Raw genomic sequence first — 7,398 nt, 5'->3', positions numbered from 1 at the left:
ATACAGTTAGATGCTCAAGATCACCTTGCCAGCCAAGACAAAACTCCTAAGAGAACTTCTTGATCCCGGTTTTCTGAAGCCATGGAAAATAAAATTATGGGTGAAGGGAGGTTACTGTACTTTGCCTTATAGACATCAAATTTTCCAAATCTAATAATGAGAAAGTACCTATTTTAGGAACTTCCTTCATCAGACCTCTTCTACTGAATCTCAGAGTTTTTCTTTTATTTTTTTCTGGCCAGGATTAGAAGGTGGGGATCAGATTCCAGATTTTGTTTCAGTTTGGCTTTGTTTGGTTTTCTGGTGATTTCCTTTGGTCTCTGTGCTGTTCTCTAGTGCCACTTTCTCAGATACCTGGGAGCAGAGACTTATAAGACTTGCTGGTCCCCTCCGAGCACCACAAGGAGTTGGCAGCACAAAGTCGGGTCCCCACCTCACAGGCCACGGGCCTAGGTTTCAGTGGCTCCAGTGCTGAGCTGGCTCCCTGGGCCCCTGATTTTCTGCCATAGGGAAAAAAATACCAGTTGAGGTTGCACAAAAGCAAAGGATGTTGTGTTCATTTACTGACAAAGTGATGAGGTAGAGAGGCTAAGGGACTTGGCCAAATTCATGACTGAAACAAACTTGTCCTGTCTCATGAGTCCTCCTTGCAGGACATGAATTTCTCAGCATTTCTGAGGTTGAATCCTTGGCATGGAGTCACGTCAGATTCACCTCCTGGGTAAGAGTCGCAGGGTGGTGTTTGGCAGCTGTGGAGCTAAGGAATTGACACTTGCCCATCTATCGCCGCCTCTCCTGATACTGGTCACACCTTCCCAGCCCCATTGAACAAAATGCCCAAGCACCAAAGGCAAAATTTGGGACCATCTCGTGTGCCCCTGCAGTGTCCCCAGAAGACAGAGTCCCCTTACCAGGAAGGCTTAGCGTGCCTCTGTCTCGCTCGTGGAAGGAGTGGAAAGTTTCGTGGCTACTTTTTTTTTGAGACAGGGTCTTGTTATGCAGTTCAGCAGGTGGGCTTGAACTCACTATGTAGCCCAGGCTAGCCTCAAACTCTTGGCAATCCTCCTGTCTCAGCCTCCGGAGTTCTGGGATTACAGGCATGCACCGACACACCCAGCTGTGACTACTTCTTCTTGGGTCCCAACCCCCAGAATATGACAGTACTTGGGGACAGGACCTTTAAAGAGGTCATTAAATGTAAATGAAGTAATAAAATCCAACAGGACTGGCATCTTTGGAAGAGATTTGGACACAGACACACCAAGGGAAGGAAGGCCATGTGAGGACACGGGCAGCCACCTATCTAGCAAGCCCGGGATGGGGCCTCAGGAGAAGCCACCCAGCAGCACCTTCACCTCAGACTTCCAGCCTCCAGAGCTGAAACACATTTCTGTTTCGGGCCCCTTGGTAATCTGCAATGGAAGTCCTAGAAACAAAGACATGGAGGTTGCCTTCATAGTAGAAGAGCCACAATTCAGCACCCAATTAAAAATCAAAGAGGCACAACAACCTGAGGCTTCCGGAAGTGGCTCTGGAGACACCGCACACTTACTCTGGGTGACTTAGTGCCCGAAAACCAGCGGCTCTCATTCCTCCTCATTTCCTCACCTCTGACCATGGGAGTCCTAAGACTCATTCCTCGCCTGCCTACCTTCACCTGGTAGTGATTGGGGTGACAAGGAAAGCAGCCGGGACATTGTTTGAGATGCTCAGGCTTCCCAGAGCGGAGCCCCTGCCTAGGTTCTCTGTGATCACAAAAGGACTGGGGGCAGCACCTGCAAAGCGGTGAGCGCTTGCCCAGGATGTGTGAGCCTCCGGGCTCAGCCGCCAGCATCACAGACACATTTTACAAATTAAAAACTGGAAAGAGGGCTAGCCAAATAGCTCAGAGGATTAAAGCACCTGCAAGCAGGCACAGAGGCCAGGAGTTCCACCCAGGCCTGCCGTGCTGGCCCCATCCCCAGGGTGTGCTGAGAGGGAAACTAAGATTGGGCATTGTGGCGCCGCCTATAATCCCAGCTCTTGGGAGGCTGTAAACAGGTGGATCATATGAGTCCGATCTAGTAGTAAGACCCAGAACACCCTGTAGACCCTTCCCTAAAAAAAAAAAAAAAAAAGTGGAACAAGAGTTTGTGGTTTCACTGGCAGCAGGCACCCCCTCTCCTGCGGTCCCCAGCTTCACCCACGTGGGGCACAGACTCCACCGAGGAGTCGCCTCAACCTGACACCCAGGCCAGAGCACTGATGTGGTCTCACAGGGCCTCTTGCCACCCAGTGCTGCCTGAGATCCAGGGCTGTGCACTCCTTAGAGGGGTACAGGAGAAGCGGTAACTAAATCCCCAGAGGCTGCAGTTAAGTTTCCTCCTGTCAGCTGGCATGAGGTTTAGAATAAAGATTCGTTTTAAATGCTGTTTCTTTCATGCCTGAATTTGGAAATAGCTATTTAAATGGGAAATGATTATAGAGTGTTTCCACCATAGGAAATATTCAAAGTCTGTTAATACCATCATGAAAAAAATATTCAAAGTCACAAGTCAATTACACTGTGAATCTGTTTTGATGACTAATTCATGAGAATTGAAAAAAATTTAGGTGTAATCAGCCTCAAATTACATGAAGATGGTCAATGAGGTCATTTTCAGGTGACAGGTGGTAGAAAGTGATTTTAGTGACCAGACCAGAAATACAGAAAGGGGGAAATACTGAGAACACGGAAGGTCTTTCTTTGAAATGTTTTAAAACAGGAAAGATTGATAATCTGTGTCCAGCGAAGAGCCCGGTGGACAGACCAGATGCCATTAGAAAATCCTTATTAGGTCTTCTAATTACACAGAAAGAAACTGAGCTAAATAAGAATAGAAACACATAAAAATTCCCAAGTCAGAGAAAGCATTGGAGGAACAGTAGAGCAGGTCAGGAATTTTTTTCTTTAGATGGTAGAAAAAATGTCCCAAGTGTTAAGTCTCTATATGTAGAAGCGTAGTCTCAAAGAATGTTTCACATAATTAGCTCAGGTTGGTATAACTTAATGTAAGAAAATTTGAAAAGTATGAAATGGTATTTTAATTACGACTAATGATGTTATAATTGCCCATCAATAACTCATAAAAAAAGAAAGATGTAGGGATATCAGTAGACTTCTACAGCTATAATGTAATTTTGAACAATACCTCCTAATTCTTCTGTTCTTGTGGCTTTCATCTGCGGGATATGCTCCCAGATTGGGGGCATGACGTTAGTATCAGCAGAGGGAATGAGACGTGGACCATAAGGGCCTCTTGGACATATAAACAGTGTCAGTCCCCTTTGTCCAGGACGGGGACTTCCACCTGTTCCTACCTCTTCTACCTGCTTGCTCCTCTGAAGAATTGCTGACTCATTGGGTCTCTGGTGGAGTAGGTGAAGCCACAGGCCTTGGGGACATCTGATCTTTCTCCTCTGCTGCTGGTGGGTCACAAAAAAAATTTGATCATTGATATGAAAGACTCTGAGGCACAAGAAGAAGCTCCCAAGTTCATAAGTGAGAACACACTAAAGTGACCTGAGATATTTTTTAAACATCAGATAGCAGAAGGAAACTTAAAAGTGGGACCACTCCACCTGGGGTGAGTCAGTGGGAGAGGAGGAAGCTTTTTCACTTTTGAGGCAGGGTCTCACTATGTAGTGCAGGGAACCCACAGAGCTCCTCCGGCCTCAGCCTCCCAAGTGCTTGGATTACAGGTGCACCGTGTCTAGTGAAAATTCTTAGATGATGCAGCAACACAAATATAAATCACAACCACCTGTGAGGAGAATTTCTCAAAGTCTATAAAAGCTACAAATGCACAACATTTTGATTCTGTAATAAAAGTTGAAAGGATTTTATAGTTAATATCTAGAGTCTTGGTGACTCTATTTTTTTTTTTTATAATTTTATTTATGTGTGTGTGTGTGTGTGTGTGTGTGTGGCCAGCTCAGCCCACCAGGGGGCGGGGCGGGCTGGCATGTGGTGCTGGGGGATTGAACCGTGGTCCCTGTGCTTTGCTAAGCTTGTTCTAAATAGGTGCTTCAGACCACTGAGCCATCTCACCAGCCCCCTCTATTCTTAATTTTATTTTCTTTGTCATGTCCCTACCAGTCAACATTATCTGTCAGTGTGCTTCAAGGTATATGCTCTTGTCACCAAAATATTCCTGCACATAAGTCATGAACTATACAAGTGTATTTAGTTTCACTTCTCCTAAGATAATGTTTACGCAAGATGCGTGAATTATAAGTGTACATTTACTAAATTTTGACAGGTTCTTCTGTACAACCCAAACTTCTATCAGTGCAAGGTAGCTTACCAGTGTTCTAGAACATTCTCTCACATGTTCTCTCAACAAATACCCACACTAGTCTTTCAGACGCAGTCTCTAGTCTGGTATTTTCCATGTGTTTCTCGTTTGCCCACTGTAGAACTTCATACAAATGGAAAAAACAATGTGTACTATCTATGTATGAAGTTCCTTTCACTCAGCAAAACGTCTGAGATTCACCCGGGCGGTTGCACGTATGGGTAGTTTATTCCTTTTTATCGTTGAGTAGCAAGTCGGTTGTGTAGGAATTCACTGCAGTTTGTTTCTCCAGTCTCATGAGGACCAACGCTTGTTTTCCTTGTTTCCCCATTTTTAGATTTTTAAATATAGCTGTGTTGAACATTTCTGGACAAGTCTTTTTGGGGACATGTTTTCATTTTTTCTTGGGTAGATACACAGGAGTGGAATTACTTGATTTTCCTGTGCGTGTTTAATTTTATACAACAAAAAATCCCAGAACTTTTCCCAAATGTCTGTTCTAACTTTTAAATTACTCATATATTTTTTTTAAATTTTGTGTTATCCTATTTGATAGGGTAATCTTAAGAATTGCTGAAATAAACCGATATCACTTCTATATTAAGAATTTCTGGTGAGGGGAGACAGCTAGGGTGGAGGCTACTGAATACCCCTGGACTTACCACCACGATCAGCACTTTAGCAAAGATTGCCGAGATCGAAGCTGAGATGGCTCAGACTCAAAAGAACAAAGGCACAGCACATCACCTAGGGCTGCTTAAGGCTCACCTTGCTAAGCTTCGCAGAGGACTCATTACACCAAAAGGTGGTGGTGGTGGGCCAGGAGAAGGCTTTGATGTGGCCAAGACAGGCGACACGCGAATTGGATTTGTGGGTTTTCCATCTGTGGGGAAGTCCACACTGCTGAGTAACCTGGCAGGAGTGTATTGTGAGGTGGCAGCCTATGAGTTCACTACTCTGATGACTGTGCCTGGCATCATCAGGTACAAAGTGCCAAGATCCAGCTCCTAGATCTCCCAGGTATCATTGAAGGTGCCAAGGATGGGAAAAGTAGAGGTTGTCAAGTCATTGCAGTGGCTCGTACATGTAATTTGATCCTGATTGTTCTGGATGTCTTGAAACCCTTGAGACACAAGAAGATAATTGAAAATGAGCTGGAAGGCTTTGGCGTTCGCTTGAATAGCAAACCTCCTAACACAGGCTTTAAGAAGAAAGACAAGGAAGGCACTGATCTCACAGCCACTTGTCCTCAGAGTGAGCAGGATGCTGAAACTGTGAAGAGCATTCTTGCTGAATGCAAAATTCATAATGCTGACGTAACTTTGCGTAGTGATGCCACAGCTGATGACCTCATTGATGTGGAAGGAAACAGTGTATACCCCTTGTATCTATATTAAACAAGATTGACCAGCTCTCCATTGAGGAATTGGGCATCATCTGTAAGGCGCCACCCTGTGTGCCCATGAGCAAAGGACATAAAGGCAGTTCAGGGAAGAGAAAAAGCAATTGCCAGAAAAACCATTGGAGCCCATTTCCCCGGTAAGAACGACAAGCATTTGCTACCGGTATGCCAGCAGCCAGAGACGGAGCGCCGACGGTTAGCTGGGTCTGTGTTCACCGTCTCAGGGTGAAGGCACGGAGGTCACATCCTCAAGCCCTGGTAGTGGCTTTCTTAGTCATCTGTCCCTTCAAGCAAGCTGTGCAAAAATGAAGGGCAGGAAATATGCAGTGCACAGCAGATGCGGGGACACCAGGCTCCCTGGCCACCAGGAGCGTGGAGGACAAGCGTGGTGTTGCTCTGCTCTGAGGTGCAGCTGCAGCTGGTAGGACCCACGGGTGGGCGAGTAGGAGAGGGGTAGGGGCTGCTGACTGTGGGGACTGATCCTGGGGAACCCACTTCACCCAGTGGCTTCTTCCTCACGTCCTGGCACACAGGCTGGGGTGGCTCAAAGATGGCCCGTGTTCACAGTCACCTGGAGCAAGTCCAGCTGAGTCTCTGGGGCACTGCGGCCTCAAGAGAGCCGGGGGGTCTCACAGGAACAGGTCTTCTAAAGCAGTCTGCTGAGCGTGAGCTTGGAGCCACGGCTTTCCTGGGTGTGCCCGTGCACAACACACAGCCTCCCTTCATGGTACTCCATGGACCAGAAGCGTCACAATCCCGCCCAGACTCAAAGGACAGGGACCTCAACCCTGACTCTCAATGGAAGGAGCGTCCAGTCATTGGTGGCCATGTTCAAAACCTCTGAAGTGGAGGGATAAGCCCCTGAAGAGTCTTCGGAAGGTAATTATGCAAGATCTACCAAAACTTAGCGTGCAACCATCTTTGGAACCAAAGGTACCCTAAGGGGACACTTCCTCGAGGCCAATTTTCCTCCTCATGCCTCCAAACCCCTGTTCTTGACACTTATTCCTGTCTAGGTTCTGTTACTGACAGCCTTCCCTTCCCTTTCAGGTCTACAGTGTTCTTTGCAAAAGAATAAACATCTCCTCCAGGTCCCAGCCAGAAGCCAAGTTGTCCCACCTCAGGTCAGCGGCTGTCTGTGCAGCCTGGCCTCCGCAGGTTCTCTTAGGGCAGCTACCCCGAGAATGGGCTGACTCCTGCCCTGCAGGCGCAGGGCTCCAGAACGGGCTTGCTGGAATAAACACAGTTCAAAACCCCAAGATTTCCCGCAGATTATAAGGTGTGGTCTAACTATACAGAAAATGTCTAAGTTAAGGAAAACCATTGCAGGAAAGGACAGATCACCACCCACGGCCCTGCGTGCTCCACCCTGCCTGACCCGTCCTCACCGCTTGCAGAAGCAGTTCTGGAAGTCTTCTTTCCAGCCTTCACAGGTGTGATCAAGATACTGTGACTCTTGTGCCCAGTGCCGTCCCATGCAAAGGCACCTGCTCTGCGACAGCCAGCTCTTTCCCCAAATCAGAACCACTATGAAGGGGAAATGTTTTGAATGACTTCCGGCTCTCAAGGCCCCCCATACCAGTGCACTGAAGACCCTCCCCAAAGAGGACTTCCTAACCCGCTTCGGAAAGTGGCAGGCGTGACGGCGTGTACGTCTGAAGGAAGGGGGAGCCCTTGAGG

The 7,398-nt window shown here is 47.2% G+C and overlaps 1 pseudogene; it reads left to right on the top strand.

Moving 5' to 3' along the window:
• LOC101580063 overlaps positions 1-5,859 on the top strand; it is a 9,697-nt pseudogene extending 3,838 nt beyond the window's left edge.
• The last annotated feature ends 1,539 nt before the right edge of the window (positions 5,860-7,398 follow it).

The sequence above is a fragment of the Octodon degus genome, unplaced genomic scaffold, assembly GCF_000260255.1.
Source record: "Octodon degus isolate 3935 unplaced genomic scaffold, OctDeg1.0 scaffold00039, whole genome shotgun sequence".
Lineage (NCBI taxonomy): Eukaryota > Metazoa > Chordata > Mammalia > Rodentia > Octodontidae > Octodon > Octodon degus.
The sequence above is the reverse complement of the archived record's forward strand: the minus strand, read 5'-3'. Positions and strand labels throughout refer to the sequence as shown.